The sequence below is a fragment of the Podarcis bocagei genome (assembly GCF_964188305.1).
Source record: "Podarcis bocagei genome assembly, chromosome: 1".
Classification (NCBI taxonomy): Eukaryota; Metazoa; Chordata; class Lepidosauria; order Squamata; family Lacertidae; genus Podarcis; species Podarcis bocagei.
In genome coordinates, this window is record NC_138125.1 from 61,651,920 (window position 1) to 61,675,938 (window position 24,019).

The 24,019-nt window shown below is 43.2% G+C and overlaps 1 protein-coding gene and 1 long non-coding RNA gene across 5 annotated transcripts in view; one reads left to right on the forward strand and one right to left on the reverse strand.

Annotated features, from left to right (window-relative positions):
* Window positions 1-24,019, forward strand: part of NAV2 (neuron navigator 2) — a 535,542-nt gene that overhangs the window by 28,442 nt on the left and 483,081 nt on the right. The gene's annotated exons all lie outside the window — the stretch shown is intronic.
* Window positions 4,420-11,225, reverse strand: LOC308571681. Of its 3 annotated transcripts, none has more exons than XR_014001575.1 (3): window positions 11,134-11,225; window positions 10,607-10,830; window positions 4,420-4,859 (listed from the first exon to the last, which is right to left on the reverse strand). It is a non-coding gene; the product is annotated as an uncharacterized lncRNA (long non-coding RNA). The 3 variants fall into 3 exon arrangements; XR_014001576.1 differs by having other exon boundaries at window positions 10,607-10,772; window positions 11,134-11,209; XR_014001577.1 differs by having other exon boundaries at window positions 10,607-10,885; window positions 11,134-11,175.

A 24,019-nucleotide genomic window follows, 5' to 3' on the forward strand; every position in this document is an offset into this window, starting at 1 on the left:
ATATTCTATATATTATATTCTCTAGTTACAGGATCAGCATGTGAATTATATACTTGCAGGGAGAGAGTGAGCGGAGAATGATAAAAAGCTTTCTCTATATTTTTAAAAATGTTTGCCTAAGCTTACCATTTTGACTTAAGGTTTCTAATATACTATAGAAAATAAATTCTTAGCCCTTGGCAGAGCTTGCCAGGTTATTACTTTTGCCAGCTATTCCCAGTACCAGGGTAAGCTATCAGGTTTAAAGGCAAGAACTGCAGCTTGCTACTTCCCTTTCATGTGTCAGTAGAGAGTAACAATCTGAAGATTTCCCCCCTCCCCATAGCTATATCTGGGTACTTTTTTAAAAAAGGAATTTAATTGTAGAAATAATGAAATACATTTATCAGCTCATATCTGCTGAGTTAAATGCAAACACTGCCTTTTGTTTTCTTGGGGGGAAATGCAGATAATGCCACCGATAATTTAAACTTTCCATATAAGCAGCAAGATGGAACTTTTAAACTAAACAAAATGAATCTGTAGAAAATCAGTATCAACTGCTTGCCAAGAATTCAACACTCTACAGAAATTTTTACTTATTTATAAGTTTATTGAATTTATATACCGCTTTAATACCTGGAGGTCTCAGGGCTGTTCAGAGGTACTGAGGTGCAGCCCTTTGTCATAACTGTATATATGTTCAGTAACTGAGACTTCTAAACACACCAGTTGGACAGAGAAATAAAGGCCCTTATTTCTGGTTTAGTATCAGAGTTTTCCTTCTCCTAAATGGGCGACCTTCGCAGGTTGGTGAGCTCCCATCTTTCCCCTATTGCATGTTGACAGCTTCTAGGAGCCACAGTTGAGAGCTGAGTGCAGGGTGGGAACCAAAGGTGGACAAACTATCCCAGGAGATGCATGACATATCCCCCAGCAGAGGTACTACCCCTTCCCTAACACCCCATGCACCCCACTAATGATGTCTTTTACATTTAAAACAAGATTAAAATGAATTTAAAATTGGCCATTACCCATTTACAATTGTGTAAAGGTTGCTTATGGATTTTAATTGCTTGGACTGCAAACTTTGTGATTGATTCAGTTCCATAAGAATGCCACTTACTGTACCACTCTACAGACCTTTGTGGGAAGGGGCAAAGGACAAACCAGCCTGGTTCTTTCATCTCAATACAAGTAGGATCACAGTGCCAAAGCTGGGGTGCAAGAGGAGAGGGGAGAAGAGGGGCAAGAAGAGGAGGGCTTGGCCCTGACACTTTTTCCTAGCTTCATAAACCATAATATTCTGAACCAGGGCAGTCTGTCTTTGTATGTGGGAGATTCCGTTTAGTCTATAATTACTGAACTGCTCCCCTGAATAGATGATGTGTTAAATGATGCAAGATTTTGCTTGGATAACAGACACTTTCTCACTTTTCTTTCTTTTTTTATTGGAATGAGGATACTTTTAGTCAGATTTTTTTTTTAAATACTGAAACTTCTTGTCCCAAGTGGATTTCCAAATTGACGTGACAAGGAGTTCAAAACAATGGATCTTTTGTCTTTTATTACAATTGGTACATGAAAATTTTATGGGTGAAGCAATTCATATAAGAACAGTAGCAGTGATTTTACAAAACTATGTTGTCAACAGCATATTGCAATTTTCTTTTTTAAAAAATGTCAGAATATTATAATGAAATGTATTATGAAATATGTAAACATTTCTTTTAGATTCCAGTATTTCTTTCATTTGTCAAAAGTGTCCCTCAGGAGAAGTGTACCTTGAAATGTACAGATGCTGGATCTTTAAACTCTGACAAATTTATAAGGTTGGGGTTTTTATAGCCATTCACTGGTTCCCTGCCCCCTTTCTGTAATCTTTCTTAAAGCCATCTCGCCGCCTCACATTCTGAGCATGTTACGATTCTGATTCTGGCACGGCACTTATTAACACACATTCTGCTTGCTGGTAGATGGCCTCACTGCCAGATGCTGAAATCCCTGGGTGAGAGGGACCAGAATTTCACCCTGAAATAGCACATGGCAACCCAAAGGCCCAGAAAACATTATTTGTTCATGATATACACCCATTTGCAATAATGAAGGCAATGTTGTATTCCGAGGTACCTAAAACACAAATTGAAGAGGCTTCTTTAGCTCCAGCGTCACAAACAAGCTTAATAGGGACCCACCCTACAAAGCTGTCAAAAACCAAAATGCCAAGCGTGTAGGGACTTACCCTGTTGCTTAAGGACTGCTGTTCAAATACCGGTACATGTCTGGGAGTAGTGGTGCAGCAGTATCAATGGCTGCTTCTGTATCGGGGCTGGGACTAGAATGAAATGCATGCATCTTTCTGATGTTTCCTCAGATCAGTTGTGTCTTAATTGTTCTTAGCACTCCAAACCATGTTTAGTGGGGCAGGTGAGTACAGCACAAAGGATTTGCCAGCCATTTCGTAAGCTCAACTTTCTCTAGTACTCCTATACTCCAGGGATGCTTGAGCAGTGGTTCTGGGAAGCTGCTGATCTAGAAGGAAACTTCCCTTGTCCTGGACAAGTGGCTTAAGAAGTACTTGTGCTTGATTGTACGAGGTGGTCTGCTGCCGAAGCTCTCAGTGGCTCAGCCCATGAAACTGAAATGTCTGTCTCTTTCTTCAGGGAATGGTGTATTAGGCTAACTGCTTGATCCTGCGTAATCTTTCTCAGAGTTACGGTATTCCTTGATAAATATTTCATGAACAAGTTTTTCAACTTTTTTCAGTTAACAGATACACACAGTACGCTTTTCCAGAGGAATTTCATTTCAATTGAGCTTATTTTAAAACGTTAATGCTCACAGCTGAAGAGTTTTCTGTGGCATATGGTAGTCTTAATATGCATACACCTAAAATATACGTAACCTTTTTTATTGTTAGGTCAGCTTGTCCCTTATTTACTCCAGTTGATGCCAGACTATTTTGTACTGGTTTAATGCTTGCTGTGAGCTCTTCTGGCAGTATTTGTCCAATGATATTTTTCTTTGATGTTTAGAGCTTTTAGGTAAGCATATAATGGAATGGGTAAAAGGGGATTATTCAGTTCTAGAAAGTAGGCTGTGTTTTATATGATGGGTTTTGCTGCCTGCAACTTGTTTTTAAAGTGAAAGTGTTAGATTCAAAATTGCAGACTTGAGGTTTCTAAATTGGAACAAGCTCTGGAAATTAGCATTTACAGGGTATCCTCTGAAACTGCCTGTGTATTTTGGGCATGTTTATTTATAAATATCATTTCACTAATGCAACATTTTTGCCAGGTAATTTTATTCAAACATTTAATTGTCTCCTTCTTTGCTGCACATATTCATCGTTCCTAAATGCAGTAGTGATTCAGTTTGTAGGATGCTTGAGAACCCTGTAGAATGCCTCAGAAACTTTTCATACTTGTGAAACTTTGCATAATATGTGTGTGTGTGTAGGCTCCATCCCAGCCACCTTGAGTCCTGGGATGCCTGGAGAAGGGGGATCTGAACACAAATCTGGTCCTTCCTCACTTAAGAACCTGCTGCCACCAGATAAAGTGGATTTTTTTTTAAGCTGCCCTTTATCAATCCTCCTAAAATCTTTCCTAGCACCTCCCTGAACCCTCTTAAAAAGGTAAAGGTAAAGGACCCCTGACAGTTAAGTCCAGTTGCGAACGACTCTGGGGTTACGGCACTCATTTCGCTTTACTGGCCAAGGGAACCAACGTTTGTCCGCAGACAGTTTTTCCAGGTCATGTGGCCAGCCGCTTCTAGTGAAACCAGAGCAGCTCACGGAAACGCCATTTACCTTCCTGCCAGAGCGGTACCTATTTATCTACTTGCACTTTTTGGCGTGCTTTCGAACTGCTAGGTTGGCAGGAGCTGGGACCAAGCAACGGGAGCTCACCCTGTCACGGGGATTTGAACCGCCGACCTTCCAATTGGCAAGCCCTACACTCAGTGGTTTAGACCACAGTGCCACACGCATCCCCTTGAAGCCTCTTAAGGTAGCATAATTTATGGTTTCTAGGGGTGTTCTAAATAAGATGAGTCCATCACTGGCTTAGGAAACAAAAAGTTTACTAACACAAAAGAAGAGTTTTAGGAAAAGGATATTCGATGGAAAAGATTCAGAAAGATTGTGTTAGCATATTCCACAACAAAACAAAAGGTTACATTCTTCAGGGGGTGGGTTGTACTTCATATGTCCTCCATATGTTATCCTTGCTGATTCTGAAAAACAGTGGTGTCCAAACTTTTTTCAAAGAGGGCCAGATTTGAAATGAAGGGCTGTGAGGGCTGACCAAAGTTGTTGACATTTTTTTAAAGATTGAACTTGTTGAACGTTTTTTAGGATTTTACCACAGGGGCTGACCGGTGAGCCAGATTAGGTCCCTGAAATGGATTTTGGACTTGCCTGCTGTAAAACCTTTGATGCCTTCAGGGTCCTGTCTTGGACTGCCTGCCCCAAAGCCAGTCTTCTTAGAAATGGTCTCTTCTTACCAAGCCCCTTCCACATCATGAGCTGTGCCCAGCAGGTTACAGGCAGCAGGAGGTTTTACTTTGGGCAAGAAAAGTGTTGCATCTAACTTCTTCAGTAAATTCTCTCAGTTTCTCATTAAAATAGAAATATTGGTCCTCTGTTGGTGATTACCACAAAACCAATTGCATTCTGGTTAGGGATGCACAAGTATCTTTATTTGTGCGTGTTCCAAGAGAGCTCTTAAACATACCCATGAGGTTTCCACCATGCTTTCCCTCTTCCACTACCTGAAGGGAATGGTTACAATCTAATAGATGAAGAGAAAGGCAGGGGCACCACTGAGTGTTCACAGCCTCCAGCAGAGTGTCTTTCCCACCAAAGATGGAGGCTGGACCTATAAAGAGGAAAGTGAAAGTGTATGTGTTCTGTTAAAGTTGTGGGTGAACATATCAGATGACACAGCGATTCTTCAGACAGCTCTTGTTTATTCACAGGCCAGAACAGAACTGACCGGTTCAGCCAGCCTGCTTATATAGAGCTCCACTACAACGCAACAGTAACAACTTTCTGAAACTATCCAATCAGTGAACGTCACTTTCAATTCTTTATTTACATATGTGGACCTCAGTGAAAACTATCTACAGTATTCCCCCATAACATGTTCCACTCAGTCTTCAGCTGGAAAAGACCATTTTTTCCTGTGACCTGAGAGCATCTTCACTATGGCCTTTCACAACTTTATTTTCTAATATTCACCTTCAAACAGTGGAAAGGTGGAAGCTGGTTGCAGGACTGAGCACCAACCTTCCTTGTGAGTGTTTGAAGACAGGTCTTCAGCTTTATGAACACCTGTCCTCAAATGCTTGCATTGTCTCTCATTTTGCTATCTGCAGTGTGCTTGTTGTTGTTGTTTAGTCGTTTAGTCGTGTCCGACTCTTCGTGACCCCATGGACCAGAGCACGCCAGGCACTTCTGTCCTCCACTGCCTCCCGCAGTTTGATCAAACTCATGCTGGTAGCTTCAAGAACACCATCCAACCATCTCATTCTCTGTCGTCCCCTTCTCCTTGTGCCCTCCATCTTTCCCAACATCAGGGTCTTTTCAAGGGAGTCTTCTCTTCTCATGAGGTGGCCAAAGTATTGGAGCCTCAGCTTCACGATCTGTCCTTCCAGTGAGCGCTCAGGGCTGATTTCCTTCAGAATGGAGAGGTTTGATCTTCTTGCAGTCCATGGGACTCTCAAGAGTCTCCTCCAGCACCATAATTCAAAAGCATCAATTCTTTGGCGATCAGCCTTCTTTATGGTCCAGCTCTCACTTCCATACATCACTACTGGGAAAACCATGGCTTTTACTATACGGACCTTTGTTGGCAAGGTGATGTCTCTGCTTTTTAAGATGTTGTCTAGGTTTGCCATCGCCTTTCTCCCAAGGATCAGGCGTCTTTTAATTTCGTGACTGCTGTCACCATCTGCACTGATCATGGAGCCCAAGAAGGTAAAATCTCTCACTGCCTCCATTTCTTCCCCTTCTATTTGCCAGGAGGTGATGGGCCCAGTGGCCATGATCTTCGTTTTTTTGATGTTGAACTTCAGACCATATTTTGCGCTCTCCTCTTTCACCCTCATTAAAAGGTTCTTTAATTCCTCTTCACTTTCTGCCATCAAGGTTGTGTCATCTGCATATCTGAGGTTGTTGATATTTCTTCCGGCAATCTTAATTCCGGCTTGGTATTCATCCAGCCCAGCCTTTCGCATGATGAATTCTGCATATAAGTTAAATAAGCAGGGAGACAATATACAGCCTTGCCGTACTCCTTTCCCAATTTGGAACCAATCAGTTGTTCCATATCCAGTTCTAACTGTAGCTTCTTGTCCCACATAGAGATTTCTCAGGAGACAGATGAGGTGATCAGGCACTCCCATTTCTTTAAGAACTTGCCATAGTTTGCTGTGGTCAACACAGTCAAAGGCTTTTGCATAGTCAATGAAGCAGAAGTAGATGTCTTTCTGGAACTCTCTAGCTTTCTCCATAATCCAGCGCATGTTTGCAATTTGGTCTCTGGTTCCTCTGCCTCTTCTAAATCCAGCTTGCACTTCTGGGAGTTCTCGGTCCACATACTGCTTGAGCCTTCCTTGTAGAATTTTAAGCATAACCTTGCTAGCGTGTGAAATGAGTGCAATTGTGCGGTAGTTGGAGCATTCTTTGGCACTGCCTTTCTTTGGGATTGGGATGTAGACTGATCTTCTCCAATCCTCTGGCCACTGCTGAGTTTTCCAAACTTGCTGGCATATTGAGTGTAGCACCTTAACAGCATCATCTTTTAAAATTTTAAACAGTTCAGCTGGAATGCCATCACTTCCACTGGCCTTGTTATTTGCAGTGCTTTCTAAGGCCCAGTGTGCTTAGAACATGTAATGTTGGAAGAAGTGGTAGAAAATGTGGGAAGAACTTGCATATAGGAAATGGCCATAGCAAAGTGAGTGGGTGCCAGAGAATGTTGGAAGCTGTCTCAGAGTGGCTGGGGCAACCCAGTCAGATGGGTGGGGGTAAAAATAACAAAATTATTGTTATTGTTATGTCATAGGGAGGGTGTGTTGTTCCGGCAGCTAAGCACATCAAACGAAACTGCCTTTCCAGTTATATCAAGAAAGAACAACAATGTGTGATTAAGATCCAATTCTTTGTTCTATTGATATGTAAGTGTGACTAAGTAATTCCAAAACATAAAGTAGGTTGCTAGTAACAGAAAACTCATAACTGTAATTAGTGAATATGGGAGCATGCCAACAGTAATCTGGCTTTCGCTCACTTAGTGGCAGAAATGAAATCTTGGTTGGCCAGAACAAAACATCTTTAGCAGTTAATATGGATTGGATAGCAGCATGATTATACATGCATCAGGCAAAGGCTATAAAGCAAATTTCATATGTCTGTTGGATTCATGGAGCCAAGGGAATTGGAGCACAGCTGTCATCATTTGACTTTTTTGCTGCTGATGGTGGTCGCTTCCAACTCGTATGCAATTAATACATATGGCAGCCAACTGGCTATACTGAAGCATCTTTCCAATTTCTTAGACAGCCCTGAGGCTCTATTATCTGTCTATTCCATGGAAGCAATTTTTTAAAAAATAAAAAATATTGCCTTAAGGATTTTATTTTTTTTGAGCTGCCATTCATTTGCCTCTACTCTAAGGATTATTCAGTGTCTCTTTCCTCTGGGTTTTTGCATTTCCCATTCAGAACCTTGGCATTCTTAGAAATCCATGTGTCCTGCATTGATGGAGAGAAACCCTGTGAGCAATGTGGAAACAGTCCCCTGAAAAAGAGGGCTGGAAATTCTACCTACTCTAGAATTTGAGCAATCAATTCAAAAGATGGCAGTAGAAATGACTCATGGCATTTTTTATGAACTGTAATCCAGGGGGCATATTGAGCCAGATATCTGTCTGTCTGTCTGTCTGCCTGCCTCTATTCCCCAAATGTTTATAAATCACTTGGATTTGCTGCTCTTTATACAGTCTAGCACCAGCTTCCAAAAACACTGCTGCTCTGAACAGAAGGCTGCCTCCCTACTTGCATTCAGCGCAGTGAAATGATTCACTAAACACCTCAAATTTACATCTGTTATTCAATAGAAATTCAAATAGCAAGACAGTCTGGCTGCACTGGAATCTTGCCTTCTTTCCTCCTCCTCCTCCTCCTCCCCCTCCTCCCCCTCCTCCCCCTCAGTATCATAAACATTCCCTTTGTCCACTTTACCTGGCATGGTGTCCTTTGGTTCAAGAGAAATGCCTGAACCACCATCCCAGTTACATCAACTACTTGTTCATACCACAAATGTGATTCTCTTTGTTCCCTTTCTTTTCATTTCTTTCCAGCTGATTAGTTGGCCCCACAGTTGCCGAGATCCGGCTTCTGATAACATCTATTAAATCTGTCTAAAGAGTTAGCTGCCTGAATTAATAGACCATTTAAGATTGTAATTTTATGGCTTTGTATTATAGCTCTACCTACATCTGATTGGAAAATGCCATGTATTGTGAATACTGTCCCCCCCCCACAGTTGCCCTTTCATCAGGTGCAGCAAAATGCCATGTCCCTTCCCGCCTCTGATTGCCTACAAGGAGATGAAATGAAAGACCCTGGTTTGAGCTTAGATGCTTCTACAAATTGAACCGAATTTGAGGAGTTAATTCCTTTGACGGTTTAATGCTGCGGTGAGCATAGAAGGGCCTGCTCCCTCTGCAAGACCTTCACCATCTGGCCTACGGGGAGGGGGGCAGGCCCTCACACTCCCAGCTATAAAGACTCCTGCAGTGAAGGCTGGACCATCAGCTGTGGTGAGGACTGCAGGGCCTGCTCCCTTTGCAAGGCTATCCCCAGCTGGTCTGGGGGCGGGCTCACTGGAACGAACTCTTGGGGCAGTGCTGGGTGGGGTGTTTTGCTATTGTTTCACTGCTCCCAGTGTCTAGTGTTTTTTTAAAAAATTAAGCAGTTTTTAATCTGTGGGGTTTCAAATTTTACCTGTCTTTTTTGTTTGTTTTTTAGTTAGGTTAGGGTTGTTTTCAATGCTTAGATAGAGGTGGCGGTTATTTTAATCTTGTCTGTAGTAGACAATTGTGTTTTGAGTTTCTTTAAATTTTCTATTGGTTTACTGGTTTGTTGTTGCCTTAAGAGAACTTGTTTTTAAGGCAGGGGTCAGCAAACCTTTTCAGCAGGGGACCGGTCCACTGTCCCTCAGACCTTGTGGGGGGTCGGACTATATTTGGGAGAGGGGGGAAATGAACGAATTCCTATGCCCCACAAATAACCCAGAGATGCATTTTAAATAAAAGGACACATTCTACTCATATAAAAACACGCTGATTCCAGGACCGCCTGTGGGCTGGATTTAGAAGACTATTGGGCTGGATCTGGCTCCCGGGCCTTAAGTTTGCCTACCCATGTTTTAAGGGATAGGTTCAGGACTGCCCTGGGAGTGGGCCCTAGCCAATAGGATGGCTGGGGCATGTTCCAATGGGGGGATGCATTGGGACACCCGATCTCAGTGATCATGGGTAAGAGGAGGAATTACGCTAGGACCAGACCATGTCATTACTGAGGAGGCAGGTTTAGTCATTGTTAGAAGACTGTCCCTGCCTCCATGTTGGGTCCTGACCAGAAGGATACCAGAATCAACAAGGGTGTCCCCAGTGCTTTTTTTCTTAAAAAAAATGTTTAGGGGTACTCTCATTTTGACTCAAGAAAATCACCATTTTATAGTTCAAATTGGGGAAAATAAATACAGTAAATGGACAAAAATACAAAGATTCACAAAATGCATCCCCCCAGAAAAAAGCACTGAGTACCCCACATGACCATAAGCTGCTGTTGTGCAATGCCAGGTCAATGGTTCACAAGACCGCTGCCAACTATTAAGTGTAGATGGAGGAATTAACCTGGCATGTTTAATGGAGACTTGCTTGGATGAGGCAGATGGACCTGTTCTTGCCGCTGCCTGTCCACCAGGTTCCTCTTACGCACAGCAACCCAGGTCATGTGGGCGGGGAGAGGGGGCTTTAGTGATTCTTAGGAAGGCAGAACCTTACATTTGTCGCTATTGAAATTCATATTATTAAGGTCTTCTGGAATTCTTATTCTGTTTTCAGTGGCATTGACTACCCCTTAGTATCTTCATCCAAGTTATTTATAAAGATGTTGAACAATAATGGGCCCAGGACAGAACCCTGCGGCACACAACTTGCCACTATTTTCCAAGGTGACAAGGAACCATTAGTGAGCACTGTTTGGATTTGGGCTGTCAACCAGCTACAAATGCAGACATTCCCAGAGCATTCATTCCCTAGGCCCCTGCTTCCTGCAGTACGCTTCTGTTATGTATTGGTACTTATATAACAACACTTGGAGATAAATGTTAATGGTGCAATCCTTTCTGCTAATTGGAAAACCTGGTTCCAGATATCCAGTTGGTTTATAATTTTTGTAAAATGTCTCTCTTTTATTTTTTTCTCATTTAACAACTAGCATTCAAACTACCCTAAGCTTTTTAGTGTCACCTTCTACCTCTGTTACCTAAAAAGTGGATTCCAAAACATAGTGATTTTCTCTAAAGAAGGTAGGACCTTCAGGCTATTTTTACCTAGAATCTTTGGCAAATGTAGAATCTCCCGTGTCTGACCTTACCCATACGGCCTCTTCCAACGTACCATATTTTCTCTTTTAGTTTTAGAGTTTCAGACTTCCTTTTGTTCTCATCTCAAACATTCTGATGACAGGTTGAATAACTCGGTAGGCTTCTCAGGAGACTAGAGGAAAAAAGAACCTTATTTCTTTGAGCTGCAAAGGTCACTTTCTAGTCCTAACCTGTGGAGGGTTCAGTGCAAGGAAAGTGTCCAGTAAGAACTGAATCTTCACATTTCTGCACAAGGAAGAAAAATGTGATAATGGAAGGAAAAACAATTGACCCTGCAAAGCAAGTTTTTTTTGTGTGTGGGTTGGGTTGGGACAAAAGTTATAGTCTGAATGTCACAGCATTCAAACCCCTTGAGTTGCTATAGGTGCTTGAAATAGTAAAAGAACCAGATTTAATACAGCCAAGCAGGGGATTTGGGCATACATTTCCAACTTAACTATAAGATACCTTATAATATGCTCTAATTATCTTACATGGGAAATGGGGAAAACAGCACATCTAAGGTTACTCCTGTCCTTTTAAGTATTGCACATGCAGTTCCTTCTCTTCCACTCTTTGTTCTTCTTAATAACATCATAACCACCTCATAATCTGGACCACACATCCCTAGTGATTATGGCCCATGAATTCGATGGGTGGAGTTGCAGGAGCTCTAGCTTTATCCTTTGCAGGCTGATTCCTTTCCCAGGACTCTTCCGTTTTTCTTTCCTCACACCTGCAATTCTGCTTCTCCCCCCTCATGGCCTGTGAGTGCCTACCAATCCTATCCTCCTATGCCAAGTCTTTTTCCTTACAGAATTTAAGGCACTGCAAGAGGCGCTGTACAGAGCATCCCTTTCAACAATGCAGTGGTATTTGAAGCAAGAGCAGCAGGTTATTTTTTGTATCTGTTATGAATATTTAGGTTGAACTATTCATCAAGGTCTTATGAATCGGTGTACTATGGATCACTTTTTTGAAACTAGATTTATGAATAGAAGTGTCTGTTTCAGTCCAGTTCATGGAAGTTGTTATAGTGATCCCCTGTTCTGCCCTCTTAAGCAATTCTGAGTACTGTACATATTTTGCCAACCTACAATAAATAAATAATTTAGATTGAGCAGCCACCTTTGAATAATGAGACATTTGTGAAACAAACAAATGGATCACATAAGTGGGTTAGTATTTCATTATCAGCTATTGAGACATTGTTTTCATCTTGTTCAATGGTAAAAACAACACACTTCTGGCTTCTTCAGCATTCCAAACCTCAGTTGCACTAAATGAGCACAACAAATGCAATAGAATGAAAGCCTGCCTGGCAATTCTCATGTCAGCTTTTAAGAGAGACTTCTTTGGCACATTTCTCTGTAGGTTGCATTTCTCCTCCCTTCTCTTTGCTAGTTTTGTTTCTGGAATGCAGCGCTCATTACAGTTTCTAGTATGACAGTTCTGAAATCCTCTAACAGGCTTCAGCGGTGAAGGCTTTATCATGCTGCTTCCTAAATATTGGCTGTTAAGTGCTCTGTGTGAGTCAGAATGGCTGAACTCTCTTTTTCCAGGACAAGTGTGCTACTTAGATGACAAAAATTGCATTGCCCTGTGCTGGTACCGGCTGAGGCAGGTGGGACTTGAGGTGAGGCCCAAGCAATGGTGTCAGAACAGGAAGTGCACAGTACAAAGATAAGAATATTGATGGGCCCCAGCCACTGTGGCCAATAGTTAGGGATGACAGGAGTTATGATGACCATGGATTCCAAATCCCTGACGTAGCAGGTAACAAAAGCCGTCAATAAGTACTGTACCAGGCTGATGTTGGGTCTGCAGGACCTAGGATAGCACCCAGGTTGTAAAGAGTCAATGCCGTACCTCTTGACTGCAAACTAGGAGGTTCCTTAAGGGAACAAGTCCTTGCAATTTGGTTTTGGAGCAATACTTTTTAGCTAGTACATGCATCTGCAGAAAATGACAAAGATATCTCTCCCCACCAGTATTCTATCCTCAACTGAACTCTCTTCCCACAAAGTGATTTTTTGCATTTTTGAGACCCTTGCAATGTGATAATTGCAGTTTCCAGTAGACAAGCATCTTGTTGTTTTTGAGTGAATAATGTTATGGCCGCAACTCAAAGTAAAATAAACAAAAGTATTTCATACCACTGATTTAAGTGGAAGATGTTTAACTCTTTAAGTCTCCCATGGAAATCAATGAGACTTCAAAGTGCTGAATTGTGATTGGACTGCACCCCATATATATTAAAACCTTTAATTACACTTTCAAAGTCACTGGTGAAATTTAAACTTTCAGAATAACAGATTGTGGTCTTTGGCATAGGTTGGGTTCTTTAAGAAGATAAATTATGAGCAAAGGCAGCTATTTTCCCTTGTGCATATATAGATAATTTGTGATAATTCAGGAAAGCTGCACCCCTGCATGAGATCACATAATTTGCTTTGAAGTGCTGAGTTCACTTTTATTTTTTTAAAAAATGATTCAATGGGGTACTCTTTTTCCAAGGTCTTCCTTTTGTGATATTTTTAAAGATCATTGTTAAATGTGTAGCCTCGTAGAATAATAACCAGGTGATCCTTTCCCTGATTTTAGGGTTTTGAAGTGTGTGTCATCAATCACTCTGTAAATGTGTTTGGAACATGTATTGTGTTATGATAAATGATGCTGTTCTAGGGGAACAGAAGATCAAGGAAGGCTTGTAACCTGGTTTCTATTTTGTGAAATTGCAAACAAAAAGGATAGGGTGACTATCCTGTTTTCTAGGCTTGCAAGCACACCACTTGCTTTTATATTATATGCTTTAGCAGAATCACAAAGTACTTAGTGTGGTGTAGTCCCAAAAATGTGAGTGAAAATACACCAGCGTAAGCAATCTGTGAATCATCATTTGAATTCCCTTAGTTGATTGGGGTGTAATAATTAAACTGTTTTATTGATTTTCGCTTATGGTGCTTCACGGCCCATCCTATTTACATCTAGCCATAAATAGACCTAACATATACATACATTTTGCCTCATTCCTGCATTGCTTTTTTCCACTCTGCCATAAGAATACATTAAGTTAAAAGCAGCAACCTTAATCTTTATTTCTGAAAATGCATTTAAATAGCTCCCAAGAGAGAAATAGCAATCTCTCTATCTTCAAAATTTCTAGGGAATTTACATATAAACTTTAGAGCATGATTTGGAGGCTGACTAAAATGAAGTTCTGAAAGTGTTTACTAGGCACCTGAGATAGCTTAGGAGACCAAATCTTCCATGATTTCATGCTACACTTTTCTTTTCCTGTTGGTAGTTTTTTTTCCTTTGTAGGGCATTTTTTGCTAAAGTTATGCGCCTGTTGCACTTATAACAAACCACTAAGAGTTCTTCCAGATATATTTTTTAACAACAGTACTGTTATCATCACATCACCTCAGAAAATATAGCAAGAAGTATCACAGGCAAAGCTTTAGAGCAGGAGTTGTGGGCTGGATCTTTGCTTCCCCCACTCTTCCTATAGGCTAATTTTGACAGGTGGGTGGGGCTGGCCACCTGTCAGTCACTTGATATCATTATGAGGTCAGATGATAACTAACCATTTGTATTTGCATAAACTTTTACATTCACAGATGTGGCTGACTGATTAAACTGTTCAGGAGGACTGGGCAATATGCTCATACTCTTGTTTTTCATTTCTGGGTTACTGTGAATGGTATGTTTCACAAGGATTTATAGAACCAGTCATGAAGATCGGGTTGGCTCTATTAGTATTACCATTAATACTAATAATACTACAGGATGATCAGTGAATTACATGCTATATTAATGAATATTCATGTATTACCTTGTAATTTATTGTAGTTTCAGGAGTTTCCATCCCTGATGATAGTTTTCTAACACTTGCCTTGTATTTTCTCACAAACATGGGTACTTTCGGTGTCTTTTGGTACTTTTGATGTCTTTTGGAAGCATGGGGTGGTTCCTGTTTGATTGGTATTTCCCTTATTGTTTTCTTGTTTTGCCTGCCCTAGGTTTTTTCAGTCTATATTTGGGCAGGGGAGCAACAAGTGATAAGCCAGAAGCCTATTTTTGCTGCTTTACTTTATTCTGTTGCCTGAAGTCTAGTAGTCTTAAGTCTTGTACTAGTTTCCCCCTTGTCCCAGGAAAAGGCAACAGTATCAGCCTGTGTTGATAATACTACCTTCCTCTCCCTTGAGAAGGTGGTTTGTGAACCATAGAGTGGAGACTCCTGGGACATGGAAGGCCAAAAAGGGATGAGCACCTCTTCTGTGACTGGCAGCTTATGCCTCTTAATGAACTGGATCCCTTGATTTGCTGTGGCTGGATGGGCGTTAAAGATGTTGAGCAAAGGAGAAAGAAGATTAAAAGATAAAACCAAGGCTCTTTTTTTACATGTGAGCTTCTGTCATGAAAATTGTGATAATTAGATTTTATTATATTGGAACCAACAGCATCCAAAATAACATAAAAATGCTCTTCCTGAGCCCCCCTGCAGACTGTCTCCAGCTATTTTAGATCAACGTAACCTCTAATGGATATAGGAAGTAATCAATACTCTTTTAAAGACATTTAGATTAGAGCACATAAAATATTTATTCCCTGCATTTGTCACTTTAAATATATATATTTTATATTCTTTATGCATTATTGAAAGGTGCTTATCTTATTAAATTAGTTAAAATGCTGATTTTTATATTACTCTGAGATAAAACCTAAAATTAATTTGTCCAAATATTGTTGTGTAATATTGTTGTTGTACTATGAAAGAGGAAATCTGATCCATTAAGTCTGAAGTTCTAGCAAGCTAATGACCTACTGAGTGCTTTATACAGTAACTTATTTTATACAGAACTGCCAGCCAGTTTCAGGAGGGAAGTGCTGTTTATAAGCATGCTTACAAATTAGCCAAGTGTTAGCAGATTTGAAAGTCCATTGCTTGTCTCTAGCATTGAGGATGATCTACCAAAGTGAGTTTGTGGCAAGAGTGACAGTCTGGTATTTTTAAAAAGTCTCTCCCAACCCTCTGCAGTAGATTTTGTGATGGCATCTGGGACAGAAGTTGGGGTGGAGAGGAGGGAGAAGTCCTATAGTATAAGCAAAAGTCTGTTCTGCTAGTGGATGGGCACAACTGGATGGCACTATTCTTCAGTGACACTGGAGGGGGAGCACTCCAAACAAACTTATGCTTTCTTAAAATCCCCATAGAAGGTGCAGAAGTAGGTAAAGAGGTGTCCTCCAAATGTTGCCGAAATCCGACTTCAGTCAGCCCCAACAGGCATGGTGCATAGGCAAGGATGATGGGAATTGGAGTCCAATAGCACCTGAAGGATATCATGTTGGCAACCGCTGACACAGGGGATTTACCGTATTTTTCGCCCCATAAGACGCACTTTTTCCCCTCCAAAAATGAAGGGGAAATGTGCCTGCGTCTTATGGGGCGAATGCAGGCTTTCGCTGAAGCCTGGAGAGCGAGGGGGGTTGGTGCGCACCGACCCCTCTCGCTCTCCAGGCTTCAGGAAGCTCTGCGCAACCCTCGGGAGACCGGCTCCGAGGGTTGCGCAGAGCTGCCTGCAGTCCCGGGACCAGCGCAGCTCTGCGCGGCCACCGGCAGCCGGGGGAGAAGCCCTCCCCGCTCCAGATGGCCGCGCAAAGCTTCCTGTGGTCCTGGGACCAGCGCAGCTCTGCCCGGCCACCGGGAGCCGGGGGAGAAGCTCCGCCCCGCTCCCGGTGGCCGCGCAGAGCTGCCTGCGGTCCTGGGACCAGCGCAGCTCTGCGCTGCCATCCGGAGCGGGGCGCTAAGCTCCGCCCCGCTCCCGGTGGCCGTGCAGAGCTGCCTGCGGTCCTGGGACCAGCGCAGCTCTGCCCGGCCACCGGGAGCCGGGCGAGAAGCTCCGCCCCGCTCCCGGTGGCTGAGCAGAGCTGCCTGCGGTCCTGGGACCAGCGCAGCTCTGCGCCGCCATCCCGAGCGGGGCGCTAAGTTCCGCCCGCTCTGGATGGCGGCACAGAGCTGCCTGCCCTGCCGGGACTGCAGGCAGGTCTGCGCCGCCATCCCGAGCGGGGCGCTAAGTCCCGCCCGCTCTGGATGGCGACACAGAGCTGCCTGCCCTGCCGGGACTGCAGGCAGCTCTGTGCCGCCATCCAGAGCGGGCGGAACTTAGCGCCCCGCTCGGGATGGCGGCGCAGAGCTGCGCTGGTCCCGGGACTGCAGGCAGGTCTGCGCCGCCATCCCGAGCGGGGCGCTAAGTCCCGCCCGCTCTGGATGGCGGCGCAGAGCTGCCTGCCCTGCCGGGACTGCAGGCAGGTCTGCGCCGCCATCCCCAGCGGGGCGCTAAGTCCCGCCCCGCTCGGGATGGCGGCACAGAGCTGCCTGCCGTCCCGGGGCTGCAGGCAGGTCTGCGCCGCCATCCCGAGCGGGGCGCTAAGTCCTGCCCCGCTCGGGATGGCGGCGCAGAGCTGCCTGCCCTCCCGGGACTGGTGCACTTCTCCCCATCGCCAGCCCCACAAGCTCGGGGGACAGCGGGGAGGCAGAGCGTGCCTTCCCACTGTTCCCCGACCTGGTTCTTCCAGCCCCGCACCTGGGGGGGGGGAAATAAATTTTTTTCCCTTTATTTCCCCCCCAAAAAGCTAGGTGCGTCTTATGGGCCAGAGCGTCTTATGGGACGCAAAATACGGTAGTTTTCAGTCTCAGGCAAAAAAATGAATTAGATGTGAATCCCTGTGAAATTAAATGTCATCAGTTAGCATTTACCACAGTAGTTACGACAGAGAAATTATTTTCTAACCTCTGTGCCTAGTGGAGATTCTCTATACAGATATTTGCATGGAAGATGAATAATGATTTGGTTTAAAAATAAAATTCAATATATAAAGGCACACCTGTGTTGAAATTCATGAAGCTTTTCATATTTATTGTGTTATACTGCAGCATGCATTGTTACACTGCAGCAAACATGAAGAGAAAGTGGACAGATTATCTGAACAAAGCAGATATGTAGAATAGTTGATCCAGAATGCAACCAGTTGAGTAAGCATTGCAATAACACAAAACTGACTTCTAAAACAATTTCACATATTTCAAGAGCTGTTTAAATTTTGCTTCTTAGCCCTATTGTCATGAGAATAATGTTTCGGTGCAATTGTCTGTCCCCCATGCAGAATCTCAGCTATCTGCCTCCAGCTTCTGATACCATTATGCAAGCATTAATGCTACTGGCAAGATAGTGGCACTCATGGAGATTCAGAATCCCATTAAGGGGCTGCATACCATGAACCATGAAATATCAGGACAGAGGTTGAGAAAATCTGTTCACCTTCACTCTTTTTATTTATTTTTTAGCGAAAGATTACCCTGCTGGTTAAATACATGGGGGAAAGTGGCCTTTATGAAGTTCAGGATGAAAATAACTCAAATTCTATAAAATTCCAGGTCTTTTCTAGTCTTTTTCTGTAATTATGATTATTATTTTTGGGAGTGGCGGGGGGGGGGGGGAGAGACTCAGAATCAGAATAGCTTTCATTCTGTGTTAGTGCCGTCTCATCCCAAGCTACGGAGACCTATGCATGCATAATTGGAGCTGGAACTGCAAATATAAATTAGAATGCTATTCCTGCATTGCTTTCAATGGGGTGTGCAATGAAGCACATGTTTTAACTATACATCCCCGTCCACATTTTGGGGTAATAAATAATCATGCTTACATTACCTTTAAAAGTTAAACTAGAGCTGGATCAAGCATCTGCTTTTATTTTCTCTCTCCACATGTTTTAATTCTCTTAGTCAATTATCTCTGTCATTCCTGATTCAGTTAGCAGATGCTGTTTGCCTTTAGCTGTGATAAGAAACTGCAACAACTTGTAATTGTTGGGAATACTATACAGTGGTACCTCGGGTTAAGAACTTAATTCGTTCCGGAGGTCCATTCTTAACCTGAAACTGTTCTTAACCTGAGGTACCACTTTAGCTAATGGGGCCTCCTGCCGCCGCCGTGCGATTTCTGTTCTCATCCTGAGGTAAAGTTTTTAACCCCAGGTACTATTTCTGGGTTAGCGGAGTCTGTAATCTGAAGCGTCTGTAACCTGAAGCGTCTGTAACCCGAGGTACCACTGTATCTCCATTCAGTGCTTTCTCGGGAGCTTCTGGGCTTCCAGTTCCTCCTAGGAACAGAATTTTGTCTGTTTCCTCTTAAAGTAGTATGTGCTTTCAAGAGTCATTTTCCTTTTGTTACAACTGAATATATATTTGCTAAGGAATATCGCAGTACTCCTAGGGTTTAGGTTAATTGACCTCTCTATCTTTTGTGAAATTTACTACCAGTTTTCTGCAGTTTGGTATATTTCAGATTCTTTTCTCTTTCCTCACCTCCTGCCCACCCCAGATCCCCACCCCACCGTATACTTTTCCTGTGAACATACTCACCCAGTTGCTTGTCTGTCAGGTTTCTCATCTGCATGAGAAACTGCAGGCAGAATCTTCCTCCAGGATCAATCTCTGCTTTCATGAATAAGCCTTGACGTAAATCTTGTCACAGAGAAAATAATGAAAAAGTGATAGAAGCCTTCAGACTGGTTGCCAGTAAGCCTTAGCATTCCCCACCCCCCTAGCCAAGGCAGTAATTTTTCCACATTAGTTTGAATGTAAGGAGAAAACCAGAGTTAAGGATGGATTTGAAAATAAAGAACACAAGTTACCAAGTGCCTTGATGTTAGTATTTCAATAAGAACTTAAGAGGAGCCTTCTGGATCTAGCCAGTGGTCCATCTAGTTCAATATTCTGTCCTTACAGTGGCCAAACTGTAGGAAGCCTGCAAGTGGGACCTGAGCATAAGCGCTCTCACCCCACCCTGTGATTTCTAGCAACTGGTGTCCAGAAGCATTACTCTCAATTACCCTCCAATTGTGAAGTCAGAGCATGGCTGTCAGGGCCAGTACCCATTGATTGTCTTTTCCTCTGTGAATTTATCCAATCCTCTTTTAAAGCCATCCAAATTGGTGGCCATCACTGCCTTCTGTAGGAGCCAGTTCCATAGTTTAATCATGGTACACAGCAGTACATGATGTTGCTAATAAGCTTTCTTATTAGAAAATATATGTTAAATTACTAGTTGAATTACCATATTATCTTGACTTTCAGAAGACCAGTGAACAACTAAATAATAATTTTTTTAATTATTTATTTATACCCCACCCTAGCCACTCTGGGTGGCTTACAGCATATATAAAACATAGTAAAATATGCTGCAAAAACATGACCTGCCACCCAAAATGGTAGCATGTGTAGTGCTTTTGGTGCTAATACATGGTCTTTGGGCTCCTTTGCTGGGTTCTGACTGAATTAGTGATAACAGCAGGCAGCATGAACTCTGCCACCTCTTAAAATTTCTCACAGTGCTCCAGTGCAACACTGTTGGTGCATTGTGGGTAGTTAAAATTGCAGCTGGCTGACAGCATTCCTGTGCTGCTTCCAACCACTGCTGGTAATCTTGTCAAGGGGCACTGATGTCAAAAGGGATCTACCTGATGGCATTTTGTCAGGGCCCATTTCACTGTCCTTGTGTTTCCTGATGCTCTTCTCCTTATCACTGGCTGCTGTGGGTGGGAATGCTAAAACAGACCACATAATGACATCTCATTATGTGAGACATCTCATTATGCCCATCCTCAAACCACACAACTTCAATAAAGCCACAAAACTGCAATAAACAACAGTGATGAAAGTTTATAAAACCACAACACCAAACCAACAAAATCCATGTTCTGAATGCCTGGGCAGACAGCAGTGTATCAAGCCTTTGCTTGGGGATGTCAGCTATGGAGAAGACCAAATGTCACCTAGGTAGGAGTTCCATAGACCAGGGACTGAGAATGCCCTGTCTCATGTCACCATTCTTCTTGCTTCTGATGCGGGTGAGATAATGAATAGGGCATCTTCTGCCATTTATAATTTCTGGATCATTGGAAGTGGAGAGGACTACTTGTTGAACCCAAGTTGTTTAAGGCAGGGATGTGAAACCAGTAGCCCTCCAGATGAAGTTGGATTCCAACTCCCATCAGTCCCATTCAGTATAGTCAGTGGTGACAGATAATGGGAGTTGCAATCCAGCAAAGTCCGGTGGGCCAGAGGTTCTCCATCCCTGGTTTAGGACTTTGTGCTAATAGCACCCTCAGTTTCTGTTTAGCCAGTGGGCCAAACTTTTCTTAAAATGCCAATATAGAGTTGGCAACAGAAGCTACTGCTGTTTGGCACTTATACAGATTTCTGATGTATAATGATGTACTTTCTAGCTTTCAGGAAGCATAATTTGAAGCCAACACTTGACAAAAATCTCTGGAGGTACAGCTAACAGACCCCCTTGGAAATAAGACTTCTTGCTTCATTTCCTCTCTGCTACAAATTGAATAGAACACAAGTGCAGCACGCCATTTTTGTCTGTCATGTTGGAGAACATTTCTTCCACTGTCTGATTTTGTTTTTATCCCTCCTGCCTAAAATTGTTTCATGGGAAGGGAAAACAGGTTTCTGCTCTTAAATGTCAAAAGCCACCCTGACAGAAAGGTTAAACTTAGGAATTAGAGAAAGGGAAAGAGACGTGATGTTTCTTTTTTATTTCTTCATTGATTTTGATTTGTAGACTCAGACAAAGGCTTAGGGTGCATAACAACATGCTAAAGCCATAAAAGTCATTGCAATTATTAAGCATTTTCCTCCATTTTCAGACTTCAAGCACCATTTAAATTATAACCTCTTAGCTTTGGGGGGATTCTCAGGCACAGATGATGAAGCCAATTGCTGAGAGCCTATTTTAGTCTTAACACTACACCAAGAGTAGTCTTGAGAGTGTTCCCAGTTGATCATAGAGGTCATGATGGAACTTCAAGGTGGATGCAACTGCTTCTTCTGAGCCTGCTTATTCATAAAGCAATTGTCCACCTCCCCACCTTAATTTTTGGAAGTAGAGGAGGACTGTGTTTGTGTTTTTCCTCCACTTAGTCTGTTGCCTCTACAATGGAGCTGTAGATTGCTCTATCTCAGGGAGGGGAACCTGCAGCCTTTCAGATGTTGCTAGACTCCAACTCTCATCAGCCCCCAGCCAGCATAGTAAGGTTAATGAAGCCGTAGTTATATATATGGATGACCTTAGGTTCCTCATCTCTGCTCCATCTGCTCAGTAGTCTGGATATAGTAGCATTAAAGTAGTATACTGCCCACCTGAACATCGCAGGGTGGTTCACAACATAAAAATACAAAATGAAAATACAAAACAGACAATAAAACAAAAACAAACCAATACCACCCCCACTTTCCACAAACACATTTAAAAAGCCATAGAGTCTGCTTATAGGGAAATGTTTTTGCATGGCACCTAAAGATATGTAATGAATGTGTCAGGTGAGCCTCTGATGACGTGCAGCTCTATTTCTCCATAACATCTGAATCAGGAGATGTTGTGAAAGTTCTGGATCAAGATCTGAATGCAGTCGTGGACTGAATGAGGGCTGACTGAATTCTGGTAAGATGGAGATATTTGCAATGGAATGAAAGTAGTTCAGTGGCTGAATGTGGGAGGATGTGGGTCTTACATAGTAAATATTAATTGCTTAAAGGAAAGCACTGGATGTTTTAATACTTCAAACTCACAAATCTGATCTAAGAAAGTAAAAATAAATGGGGGACAGGACAAAATATGTGGTCTAAGGTTTCCATTTTGCTACAGCTAGTGAGAAGCTGAAGGTTTTCTAGGTTTCTCTGCATTCTTTGTGTATTTTAAGGAGTCTATGATGTTGAACTAGAAGAATTATGGTTTTCTAGATTTAAGCTCTGCAACATTCAAAAGAGGCGAGAACTTAAAAATTAACCTAGGTTCAGATGACACACTAAGCCAAACCTTTGTTTAGTTCAGTGCAGTATGGGAGCAAAACAGGCCAGGGAGGAGTAAAGTGGCTGCCAGCTGCTCTCTGGAAGACCCCACATTTGTATGGTCCTGGTAAGCAATGCTTGGTTTGTCATTTTGTGTGAGCCCAGGGCCATTGTAAACTTTGATTAGTCCTTTAAAAAGTATTATTTCACTGACTTGTACGATTTTTATTTTTATCCAGACACTTTCTTCGGGCATAGAATGAAGTTGTCTTTGCAAGGGATATTTGCAGCCTGTCACTTCTTCATTCTACTTGGCACATAAGCTGAAATGAACACTAGCTGACAGGCAACTGATCTGCGCCGGAAAGTGAAAATGACAAAGGCAGCAATCCCCTGCCCAGTTAGCACTTCCCTGTTCCTTTTGAAGTCAGTAGGACAGAGCAAATAATGTTGGGTGAACCAATATGCGATCCTATTTCAATATATATTATATATGGATTTATTTTTCTCATAGCAGATTTTATCTTGGGAAGAATTCACAGGAATCATGTTTTAGGTACATTCATTTGCTCTTATCGTGTTGGGAAAGATCCATTTCCTATATCAGTGGTGGAATTAAAACATGTAAGGATTTCAAAGATCATGGCAACATTTTCTAAGAGTCTTGGTGGATGTGGCTCAAGTCTTTTGAGACAGACATTTGGCAAACTGGTGGCTTTCACAACTTAGTAAATCTTCTGTTTTTCTCCATCAGACAGGCTTTGATGTCTACTTAATGCAATGTTTTATCACACTTACCGTATTTTTCGGACTATTGGACGCACCGGTCCATAGGACGCACCTAGATTGGGGGGGGGAAATAAAGGGGAAAAAATTTATCCCCCCCCGCCAGGCGCGGGGCAGGGGCGGGGAAGCCCGAGCTTCCCCCTCCCCCAGAACGGGACCCAGAGCCATGCCGAAGCTGCGCGCAGCTTTGGCATCGCTCTGGGAGCTTGCGGGGCCGGGGGAGGAGGAAGCCTTCCACCAGCCTCCAAACCAAGTCGGGGGACAGTGGGAATGGCGCGCTGCGCCTCTCCCGCTGTCCCCCGAGTTTGCGGGGCTGGCGACAGGGAGGAGCAGGCTTCTCCCCCCGCCAGCCTTCTAACCAAGTTGGGGGACAGCGGGAAGGGCGCGCTGCGCCTCTCCCGCTGTCCCCCGAGCTTGTGGGGCTGGCGGTGGGGCTCTCCTGAAGCCTGGAGGTTGTGGGGCTGGTGGGGGGGAGAAGCAGGCTTGCTTCTCCCACCCCCAGCCTCCAGATCAGGTCGCGGAATAGCGGGATGGCGGAGCGCTGCCATCCCGCGATTCCCCGACCTGATCTGGAGGTTGTGGGGATGGTGGGGGGGAGAAGCAGGCTTGCTTCTCCCACCCCCAGCCTCCAGATCAGGTCGTGGAATAGCGGGATGGCAGAGCGCTGCCATCCCGCGATTCCCCGACCTGATCTGGAGGTTGTGGGGATGGTGGGGGGGAGAAGC